Genomic DNA, 12,173 nt, shown 5'->3' on the forward strand with positions numbered 1-12,173 from the left:
TGTGTCTGCTGTGCTGTGCAGCTCCTTCTAAGGCAACAGCACAGCAAGTGCAATGCACTGAAATGTTGCCATTTAAATGTGATCTATGGCTTGTCCTTCTAGTTCTTTGCTTTTAAAGCTTCTTGCTGCCAGGGACCCACCATAAAACACAAAAATGTAGCATGCTCTTCATGGAGAGGCTTGAGTTATTTCGACTCAGTGTCTCTAATCTCAGAAGCACATCAGAGAAATGTATAAAAGATGTAGTCTTTGCCCCAGAGATATGATCTAAACATAGATAAAGCATAAGTAAAAAGATGACATAATAGGAGACTAGAGGGAAGGCACTGAGATGTCATATCTGGTGTACTGCAGCCTTTGCTAAGTTTATGGAGACTAGTGATGCAATTCTGTGTGTGAGCATGCATACACACATGCATATGTGTATTTCCAACCATCACTTTAGCTCTAGTTGCTAAAAATCCATCCCATAAATGATTTGAAGAGAAAAAGTCCTTAGTGATGCATAGTGATCAAAGAGGATGAAGATGAAAGGAGGATAGAAGTGTAAAAGTTTTCCATGGCCACCTTGTTTCCCCTCTGAACCCTCTGAGTGCTGCTGAGCTCTGTGTACTAAAATTGCAACTCCCACATACTCTTCCATGTCTTCCAGGAGCTCAAGTCCCTATCTCCACCAGTTTGTTGGAGGGCATTATCTGTAGTGATAGTAAAATTTCTGCCTGGGACATATAAATCTTAGGCTTTCCCAATGTCTGTGCTTTGGTTCACTTGCTCAGAGCAAGCCTTGGGTAGCTCTTGTAACCATGACTCATTACAAAAATGTTCTTGTTGTCTGGAGAATGGGGATAATGCTTGGCTATATTTCTGCCAGGAGTTCTGATAATAAATAATTTAATCTTTCTAGGGCACTTAGATATTTGGATACCTCTTGATAGAATCACATATTCCCTTAGCTGTCAAACCACAATAGCACCTTTTCAGCCCTACTGGTGATGCAGTGAGAGATACTAAAACATCCCCAATGCCTGAACACACTGAGTGAGTGGCTCTATCAAAGTAAACCACAACAGGTTTCACTACTTGAATGAAATAAAGCCTGAAAGGAGATATGAGAAAGAGACAGTGAGGAGATTAATGCTAGTCTTGATGGAAGACTTCCTGGCTGGCTGCTGTTGCACAGAAAGTCCCTTAAAGACTAGAATTAGTGGGTTTCATGCACACATTAGTAACATTTCTTTGTCCAAAGCCATGAGTGTTCTGTGTGCTCACTTCCTCTTGTCGTTGTCCACGCTTCATGTTCATAGTTTTGTAGCCTGGGTCACCCTTTCTTTTCTGTGCGGATGGGCTCGTCTGCAATGTTCTTCAAAGGCAGAGCAAGGTGGGGGAAGCAGACAGTACCCAAATGTCACTGCTGTCTGGATGGGTGTTTGGCTGTTGGGAGGCTCACAGCCCACATGGGAATCTGCAGTGCTCAGAAATCCAGCGCGGTGGCACCGAGGGACATCCCGCGGGCACTGCTGCCGTGTGTGCCCAGGCCCAGGTCAGGCTGGGCGCTGGAGCAGCCAACCTGGGTCACTTGCTCAGTGATTTCTAGTCCTTGTTAGCAAGTGGTGATGGTGCAGTGTTCCTCCTGGCTGCAAGCCACAGCAGTACAGTGCCACCACAGGTGACCTCCACCTCGTGTGCCTTGCAGCAGCACGAAGCAGGCTGTTTTTCCTCTTAGAACAGGCACAAAATGGCAGATCTCAGTACTTTGAAGCAAAGATGGATTTCAGTGCAAGTCAGACTTTGCAAACTTCAGCAGATCTGAGTTTGATTTAGTATCTCAAATTCAGGTATGGATCTGTTCTGGACCTTAGAACAGTTTTTCTGTTCTCTGTTCACTCTTTGGATGGATAAGATAAACTGAGATCATTGTGATTTTACCACTAGAAAGAGTCACAAAATCTAAGATTTTCATCCAGACCATGCAGAACAGACTGGTGACTTCAGATATATTGAAACCCAGCTTTAATCTGTCTGTGTTTTTTCAGAATTATAATACAAGTAAACTGAGCTTGCAAAAACTCAATACCCAAACTCTGCACCTCATCTTGGTTTCTATTACCTATCTTAAAAGTGGGATTTTTTTAGAAGTCACATTGAAGTAGAGCTTAAATTACATCCTATTAATAACTAATAATTTAATTGCTGCTTAGTGCAAGATCCCACCCCACCAAGGACTGGCATTTAAAGGATTATGCCTGCAGGGGTGAGGACAGTTTGGTTTCAGAGTTGTATCTCCTTGGTGTGACTGATCCTGATGGACTGTGAACAAAATTGTATTGTGAAATACATGTCCTTATTGGAATTGCTGTTAACTTCATAATTGCTCTGTAATTACTAAAGAGAGAGTATCTTACACTTCTGACAGCCAGGTGCATGTATTGCTTAATCTGTCTCCATTATTGACTTGGCTCAGTTCCTGGGGGTGCTTTCCTATTCTCTTTCAGTTGTGCAATACCAAAACTGACTAAATGGTGCATCTGCTGTTTTGTTCCTGCTTTGGAGCTAACAACAGGAGCAAACAGAGGTGAACTTTGAAGAAGCTGCCGCTGCTGCAGTGAGCTCCTTTCCTGGCTGGAGGCTGAGCTGCAGGCTCCATGTGGGGCAGTGGGAACAGAGCCTGGCTCAGCCCCACCACCCCTCCTGCCCTGGAAGCGTGGAGCAATACTGCAGCATCTGACAGGCAGCTCTGCCAGCAGCTGAGAGGGCTACCAGGAGGGAGGTCAAGGGTCTTTCTTCTGGAGATCTTCAAGCTGGAATCTGGGTTAGAAAAAGTTTTGTCTCGAACAGTGATTAAGAACGGGACTGAAATGAGATAAACAGCAAGTTGTCAGCAGCTTCAGAAGCGATTCCTGCCCTAGGGGAAGTGCCATTCGTCTGTTTTGCTGTATACTGGGTCAGAGCTTATGCTAAAATATTGCAGATTGTCAGCGTTGTCTGTGGCTTTGGGAATATTTCAGTGGCCCGTGCTGCATGCACTGGCATTCTAATGGAGCTTTATGAAAGGGCTCTTTTGGTGTAATCCGTCAACAGATAAACCCAGGGAGAAAGAGAAGGAGAATTCAGCGCCTCTCCCAAGAGAGGCATCAATGAAGATGCATGCATGAAGCGTCCTCCTCTCCCTGTGGTACACCCCACATAGCAGGGCCTCCAAGGATCTCGTCAGGCACAGTGCTAGCTGAGTGGGTGTCCTGCCTGACAAAAGCTTTTCTTAATAACCTTTTTCACTTACATGCAGAGAATAAAGTTCTTGACTTTATCTCTCTTTTCCCAGGGAAATAAATGTTTCAGGTATACGTGACCAAAAAAACCCAACCCCATGGGGGTACTGTCAATTTTTATTGACTTTCCAGTAGTGCAGAAATCGATGAAGCAGGTTGCTACAGATACAACTTGCTTGTTACGCATGTGACAGCCACACAAAGCTCTGACCTGGCAATAATTTCTCCCAACATCGATGTTATACCTCCAAGGCCACCAGCAGTGTTCAGTTTCCAGGGTTCAGTCCAGCCTGCAGGGCTCAGATGCTTTTGTTGGTGTCCAGCTCCAGGCAGCTGCCCCTCAGGGGGCTGCTTATGCCCAGCACCTTTGTTGCCCACAGCCCAGGCTGCCTGTGGCCTGTTTTCTGGGCTCATTACTGGAAATCTTTTGCATCTTGGGCTGATAAACCTGGCTTTGTGTACTCCTCTGCCAGGAAGGTAGAGGTCCCCTTGGGCTACCAAGGCAAAAATTGCCTCTTTTTGAAAATGCTACAAGTGTCATATTTCTCTTCAGTCACTGTTTCAAGCTCAGATGATGCCAGCACTGCTTTCTTACCCTCTGTGGACTGAAAGCATACGAAGAATCTGGCTTCCCCTGCCCTTTTTTCAGTTGTCTGCTTATCCACATAGAGTAGAAGTTGTCTTTCCAAGAGCCAAGAGTGCACTTTGTGTTGTAACAGGTGAAGTTTTCAGCTGCCACAGCTCCCCTTTCCCCATTTTCTCTGTTGTTAGTATCCCTTTTCTGCTGTGAAACTTTTTAGATGCGAGACACCCAGCAAAATACTGACATTTCAAGAGGTGCTGCAAAAGGCCAGTAAAGGGAATTTTTAATATCAGTAAACAATTGTGTCTTCAAGGCCTCACAGTTGGTGCAGTTCTAGGAAAGACTTTGAACTAGAGAAGGATATGAGATTTTTTTGCAGTGACTCATACTTTTTATAGATTACCAGTTTCACAGCCTTGGAGGCTGATAAGTCTGTCCACAGAGCAGGTGCAGCAAGCGCCCCGTGGAGTCCTTACTGGGTGCAGGGGGGCTGTGTCAGTGTGGCTGCAGGGAGATATGGTGGTGTGGATGCCCTTGACTCCTCAGTCCCGCTCTTGTGCTTGCTCTGGGGCCTCCCAGGGCCTCCCAGGATGCACAGCCATCTATGTGGGCACAGAAGGAGACTGAAGGGGATGGATGCATGTCTCATGATGCAAAGTTGCACTCTTAGAGGGTGCAGGGAAGAGAAAGTCGATGTGGGGAGTCTTGAGGGGAGACCTGCACAGAGGCAGCTGCTTGCCATGACATGGCAAAATGAATTCCAAGTGCCCACAGGTACATGATGACAGTGGCCAGTGTGTGTCTGAGTGGGCACTCAGCTCTGCCCCTCAGCATCCCTGGGTCTGAAGGGAAGCCTGAACAGGCTTCACAGACAGCCCAGCTTGTTCACAATGTGTTGTTATTGCTGCTGTTCCTTCCTTTCCAAAAAATATACAGTTCCTTCTAAGACTTTTGCCAGTAAATGGAAGTTGAGGAGAGATGCAAATGAGGTATGACTGTGCTTTGTTACATACAGTTGCTAAATATAACCCCAAATCCAGCTTGGGGTTAAGTGAATCACACTGAATCTAAGTGTGACTTTGCAGTAATTAGCAACAGACTAGATTTTGGAGCTGCAACGCTTTGTTGTCCTTTCCTCTGGCTGTGGCATGTTCCTGAATGTCCTCCCTCCAAATTCCATGTCCAGGTGCTTTCTACACATATGCAGAGCAAATGTGATGTTTGTTTTTTCTCCAGGAAGACAACTTGGACCTTTGGTTCAGTCATCAGTCCGATGAGAGTCAGCTGCTCCAGGGCTGCTCCTATTCCCAGTCTGCTCTGGAATGTATATTCAACCAGATGTCTGGTTCTCGCTGGAAACAAATTTCACACAGGAGCATTTTGTAAAAGGGCCCTGCCAAAATCTGGTCCCACAGCTGGGCTGAGTGATGGCACAGTGTCTCCTTCTCGCTGGGTGCTGTGTCCCGTGCTGTGTGGCTCTGTGGGGCATTGTTGGCTCAGCATTTACCAGCAGTGATGCAGCTCCTGGTATCATGATGCACCTTGGCCCCGGCAAATATGAAAGGCTTCATCCTGCTGGCCTCAGGATGAATTACCAGCAGGTAACTCTGTCTTTATAACTTTTTTTATAATGTTTGGAGGCTTGTGTGGAGGTGGGAGGACAGCACACATTTGTCACTGCCTCTCGATTACCTTGAAGCAGGTTAGCCAGGTTGTAGATTAACTGTGCACAAAAGCCTGGCAATTACAGAGCCATTATAGATATGCCATTACGTATATCCTTACGTTTATGACTTCATTCTTTCTTAACCCTATTTCTCAAAAACAAATACATTGAATGTGTGGTGTTTTCTCAGCCTGGGCTGACGCAGTCTTTGTGTGACCTGCCTTACTTTTAAATGAGATGTGCCCTCCTGCCTGCCCTGCTGCTATCAGCTGATGCTCCCTGGGTCACAGCAGGATGACTGGGATGAGAGACCTCAAGGAAATGCCCATCAGAGCTGCTGGGCATGGGCTGTGGAAGGAGAGGGCCTCGTTTGTGCTGCCTGCAAGCACCACACGCTTCTGTGTGCCCTGCGAGCTCAGCTGAGAGCTGCCCGCCCTGCTGTGGTCACAGGGGCTCAGCTCCACTGGGGCTTGTTGAAACCAAAACACAGCTTGGTGTCAGGAAGGAAGGCACGAGAACAGACACTGTCTTGAAACTGCTGAGCACTGAGTATGGAGGAAGAAGGGAGTAAACAGCCCCTGGGCAGTGGGAGAGCAGGGTGAAGCCTGGATCCCTGCATCCTCCCCATGGAGGTATTTAGATTCCCCCTTTGTTTGTGAGCTGGCAGGCTGTGTGCATGCCATGCATCTTGGCTTGACAAGGGGAACAGCCACTTCTCCTCCCTGCTCTCTGGCTACCATGGCTGCCCTTGCAAGGCCTGGCTTGCCACAGGCAGTCAGGAGCAGGAGTAGACTCGCAAGGGGGCCAGGGGTGTGCTGGTGTGTGGGGTCATTCCTCTTGGCTGCCAGGGAAACCAGTGCACTTCAGCCTGAAGAGCTGCTTCCAGTGCCTGCTCATGAGCTGGCTGATTTCTCTCTTAATGCACACATTATATTGGCATGGCTGTGGAATGAATGCAGAAAGTGCTGGGAAATGCATGTTGACTTATAGACAGCTGGAGATTTAGTGTGATTCACAGAAACACCCATAGCTGAGAAAATACTCATAAAAACAACCAGCCGCTTACTCTAGCTTAACACTTACACTTCTGACTGGGACAAGGAACTGGCAGCTCCTCAGGAGAGCAAGTGGGCAGGCTCACTCAGGTGTGTCTGAACTGTGGGAGGAATTTGCCTTGAAAACATTTCTGATTCAGCCTCATAAACCCAGTCCTTCAGCCCTCGTGCTGGCCCAGGTCAAACCTATTGATGACATTAGGCAAGGGACTTTTGGCACGCTTGGCAGAGTAGTATGAACAAAAGGGGAGAGACAAATCCAGAGCCAGATTTTGCAACACTTTTGAAAAACCCCACCAAACCTCGTAGCCAAACATGGCTAAACTGGGGAATACCATGAGCACAGATTGCCTCTTGAGCCTATCTCTCCCACGCTCTTCTTTCTCTCCAAAGGTTTGCCACTGAGCTTGCAAACAGAAAATAAACTCAATGTCATTGACTTCAGCGAGTCTTTGTGCATGTGACTATGGTCCCATGAGCATTAGCAGGACTGCAGTGCCCAGGAAAAGTGGCTCTGGCATAGGCTGAGGCTGGGAGGCACTAATGAGCCCTGGACAGGGTAACCCTCTGGCTGTCTTCAGTGCCAAGCTCAACCCATGGCTGCCCATTACCGTGTTAAACAGGGTAGGGCAAGGGGGGCTTCAGAAAGAAATAGCTTTTTGGGAAATCCTCCATCCTTCTCCCTGGTGCTGTCCACTGCAGTGGGAGCAGGCTAGCAGATGTTTCACTGATGATAGCCTTCCACAGTTTCAAATTGCCAAGTTCTGCCCTTCTTTCTCCCTTCTCCCCTTCAAAACTGAAAAAAAACCCAAAAGTAAAAAAGTTCATCTACTTCCTAAAGTTTAGAGATTTTTGGGAGGTGCAGAGTTAACAAGGTGGAATTTGAAATAAAATAGATTGTGAGCTTGAAAAAAAGCAGAAAGCACAGGACTGAACAGAGTGTAGTCTTTCTGTGGCACATCCTCGCCTGCATCGAGGCACCCTGCTGTTAGAAGGAAACACTCCTGTGCAAAGCGTACAGTCACCCTCTCCCTTTGCAAGCAGAATTAATCATACTTATGTGCCATATTCCATTTTAATTTTTATTGCACGGTCCAAGATTAAAGGTTAATGTAGTACATCTCCCCATCTCCACTCCCATTACAATGGAGTGCTTTGAATAACTATTAACTTCTCGGTTAACTGAAAGAAAATTGTTAATCATCTACAAGCTTATGTTGCATAAAAATCGTTCTCTAACTTTCTCCTGACTGTGGGAGAGCCCTTTCCTCAACGCTGACCTTCAACAACACCTGGTACCTGCAGCCTGCAAAACACAGAAAATCATACTACGTGGGCTTATCTGCCAGCCAAGGTCATAAACTGCGTGAATCAGTGGAGTGCAACTTATGTTTCTTGGTGCTGGTGTTGATCCAACATCCAGTTCTTCTGCCAGCAAAGATACAGTTCTCCGGGTCTCCAGAAAGCACCTAATGAGTTGTTTTGTTTTGTTATGAATTTAGAAGATTAGGGCTAATCAGTGGAGCGCTGGGTGTTGCTGGGACACACAGGGTGACAGTACAGGCTGTCCTTGCTGCTGCACGAGCCCGGCGTGTGCTGGCTGCGGGTCAGCGGCAGGGCTAGGGCTGCCTGCCCCAGGGACCAGCTCTTGCCTGCGAACCGGCCATGTGGGGCGGGGAGCAAGGCCCTGGAGACTTTGGCATCCCCCCCTGCCAGAGGAGCCTGCTGGCACCTCAGGTGTGGGGTGGTGGCTCCTGCTCCTTTCTCCCTCCTCATGCAGCTGCTGCAAGTGGCCAAGCGTGGCTGCAGAGGTGCGGCCTCCCTTTTGAGAGATTACATGGAGGAGACTTGAGTCCGGCCATTTGGGAAATAAATCACCCGCTGTTTGTGAAGTAGGAGGGAAGCACTTGGGATGATGAAAGATTAGACTGTAAGCCTCACAAAAATCCCCTTCTGGCTGTAAAGATGTGCTGTGGATGTTGTGTTTTTTAGCTCTTTAAATGATTATTTCTGTGCCAGACTTATTAGGCAAGATATTGTTGGGATCTTGGCAAAGAGATAAATACGGCTGCAGGCTCCGCAGTCGCTCCTCTCCACATCTGGTCACTGTCAGGCCTTCAGCTAATAGGCTGAGGTCTGTGTGCTACAGTAAACAGCCTCTGCAGCTGCTAGGGGCTAAATGTAACTATATATTGCTCCAAACACAAACATTTCCACATTAGGCATTGCGTGTCCTCCCCCGGCACAGAGCTGCAGCCACTGACCTCAGGAGCCTGCACTGCATCAGCTTGCCCTGGCTTCTCCTTGGCCAGCAAATTCCGTCTCTTTTTATGGCTGTGGCTCTTGAAAGTGAGAGCAACAGCCCCTGCTCGGGTCAAGCAGCATGTGGCCAAGCATTGTGCAACCTCCTGCAATGGACTCGGTGCTGAACAGCCAGAAGCCTGGCCAGGAGAGGCTTGCTGGGAACAGAGGGCAAAGTGGGGAGAAATGGGTGGTGCCAGCATCAGGGAGCTGCCGAGGGAAGGGTTTTGGAGGAAGGCACAGATCTCCTGGGACTTTCTAGACATCTCTGGCTGGGTGTTGTTTGCCCCCCCCCCCCCCGCAAGCCCTGCAGAGAACTGCGAGCTGCTCCTGGCTGGACTTCAGACAAGCTGCCGTGCATGCAAACATGAGGTTTCTGTGTACAGTGCCCAGCTCTCCCAGTAGTGCCCTTCCTCCCCTCTTCCTCCTCCTCCTCTGTACTTTTCTCTGTTGTCCTAGGCTGGGAGCAATTTTGTCAAGACTGCTTTCAGCAAGGTGTTTGCTACACTTGTCTCGTGAGAAAGACAAGCACGTCTCATCAGCCGGAGCCTTTGTTCACCCATGTGATAAAAATAAAATCCACTTCCATCCAGTATCTGCAGGAGAGCTCACTCACACATGAGGGAATCTGTGAGTGGAGGGGGTTTGGTGTAGTTGTTTTCAGGTCTGGCCTGTTCCCAAGTTGTTGCAGAATTCTGTCCTTCAGTGCCTGCTCCAGTGAACTGGATGGATGACAGGGATCAGGGAGGCTTTGCCCCAGCCCAGCAGTTGGGTGTTTGAAGCAATCATTCCAGAAGAAGGCTCTTCCGAGACCCAGCATCCAATACAGCAGGTGCATCCTGGGCACCAGCCCCCAGTCTGGAAATTCAGCATGCTGTGCTGATCAGGCCCTGCTTAAACACCTTCTGATTAATAAAGTGTTAGCTATTTACATCAGCCCTCCAGCCTGCTCATCCACTGCACAGCACTGCTTGGAGCTGCAGGGAAGAAAGACACCTCTTGCTGTTTGGTTGACTCCAGGCTGGATCAGCTGGCCAGGTGCACAGCCAATTTCCATTGCTGCTTTGAAGCTGAGAAGTATTTTGAAAAGAATAGAGCCTTTAGCCTTGTAAGTAAAAGCCATTTATCTTAGGATGAAAAAGTGCTGGCATGGAAAAATTCCAATGTTATGAAAGTCTCTTTTCCTGAATGTCTTGGATACTTGCTGGATTAGGTTCACTGGTAAGGAGCTCGGAGTTATGAATGTGTCTTTTACAGAAATGAGCTGCAGAAGGAAAAGGCAAGCACTGGCATGCTTGTAAGTGGGACAGAGCGAGATTCCCTGTGGACCAGACATTTCTGAGATTGCTTTTAGAGGTCCGGTCAGTATTGCTGCAGCGCGTTGAGGTGGTACTAAATCCCCTATTGTAACCATAGCTGTTAGTATTTCCCAGGGGTACAGTATCAGCAGAATACCTTACATAAACAAAAGCTAAGCACTGTTGGCTTTGCTCTGCGTGGCTGTTTAATAACTCTCTGTGCTGCATACGGACAGCGTCAGAGTGTTTTATAGACGCTAATGAAATTAGCCTCATGATGCTCTGGTGAGGTGGGGATGTGTCATTAGCCCTTTCCCTGGGCTCAGTGTGTGTGGTGTAGGATTCCCAGCAGCATGGGATGCTCATGCCTGCACTTTCCAGCAGTAAACACCTTGTTGGGATGGCACCTTCTGCAGCCCTTGGTCCGCTCCACCACTCCCTCTCCAGTTTCTGACTCCTGGTGCCAGTGGGGAATGTGAGAGGAGGTGGTGGCAAGCGTGCTGCCATGTCACACCCCTGCTAGGCATAGACTTTCTCCTGGGTCAGAACAATCTTCCACTACTCAAGGTCTGCTGTCAGGGACAGAAAATTCAGGTCCTTCTCTCAAATCACTAAGCATGTGTGCTACATTTCAGGACATTATGTCAGTTTGCAGTGGCTGAGGTGCAGGACTTTTCCTACATGGCCAATGTGGGATAGTGGAGATGCTGGAGAGGAATTCTTTTGCTTGCATTGTGCATGGCTCTGACCTCTTTGGGTGGAAGATGGGGTGTTGCCTGCAACAGCTTTGCAATGATCCAGCCCTGCTCACTTGCAGCAGCCCCAGTTTTGTCACAAACACCAGTGCTGGCCCCAGGGTTGTATTGAAGCTACCACTGATGAGTTGCTTTAAATAGATCCTAAGCAAATCTCTCTGTTTGTTTTTCTTGACATGGTACTGACTGGTGCTTTCCAAGAAACAAGAGGAAAAAAAAAGCTGGATTCACAGTGGTGACTTTGACTCCATCTGGCAAAAGCAAACTGATCTCCTAAATGAGTAAGGCACAGCCATGAATAGAAAAAGTAAACAGGTCACTGTGAGAAGCAGCCTGTTCCTTTCAACCCAGTGGCTGCCAGTGACAAAATCACACTGCAACTTGGTTAGAAGATCCACCCCACTTTAGGATTTTCTCTGTCATGAGAAAGCCAAAGGTCCTTCCAGAATTTAGATGAGATCTGCATATGGAGTTTAGTATTGGATTTCATAAGGTTTGCTGCACTTTACCCCTTTCTGCTAGGTAAATATTTTGTTTCCAAATCATCATTTGCCTTTCTGGGTCCTGTGGCCTGTGAGGCTGGACCAGACTGGGGAACTGCCATGCATTCTGCATGAAATAGACTTCTGTGAACCCCTCAGGACCTTACTAAGACACTCCTTTGCTGTGTTACTGCCTTCTAGCTGAATGTTCAGCCTGCAGGAGCTGAGAAACCACCCTGCCTGTGCAGTAGTAACACATGGGCTATTGAAAGTGGTCTCTGTTACTCAGAGTGGTGGGAAAATGCCATGCTCAGGCTGTGAAAACACTGTGCTGGAGGTAATTATTTTTATGATGGGCAGAGCCAAACCCCATATTGCAACACAGACTTAAATATGGATGTACTTGAAGACTTTGACAGGTCTGGATCTAAATTTCATGACTGGTTCTGTCTTAGTGGCTGGCTGGGCCATGCGCTCCTGAAATCCAAACTGTCCACCTTGTAAAGCTCCACCTCTGAAGAGAAGCTGCCAACAGCATTACCTACACACAGCACATTGGGTGGGCTCCTCGCTGTGGGGGTGGTGGTGAAAAATGCACTTCAGTTTTATTTTATGGCTATGTTCACACATCTTATTAGGCATACAAGCACTGACGGGGAGAGCTTGGGGCAGGTTTTTCCTTCCATGCCAGTTGGTGAGCTGTGGGGAGAGCGTGAGCACCCCAGAAAGGCTCAGCCCCACTGGTCCTCCCCTTCCCTGCCTGTTGC

The sequence above is a fragment of the Cyanistes caeruleus genome, chromosome 2 (genome assembly GCF_971803275.1).
Source record: "Cyanistes caeruleus chromosome 2, bCyaCae1.hap1.1, whole genome shotgun sequence".
In the NCBI taxonomy this organism is placed as follows: domain Eukaryota; kingdom Metazoa; phylum Chordata; class Aves; order Passeriformes; family Paridae; genus Cyanistes; species Cyanistes caeruleus.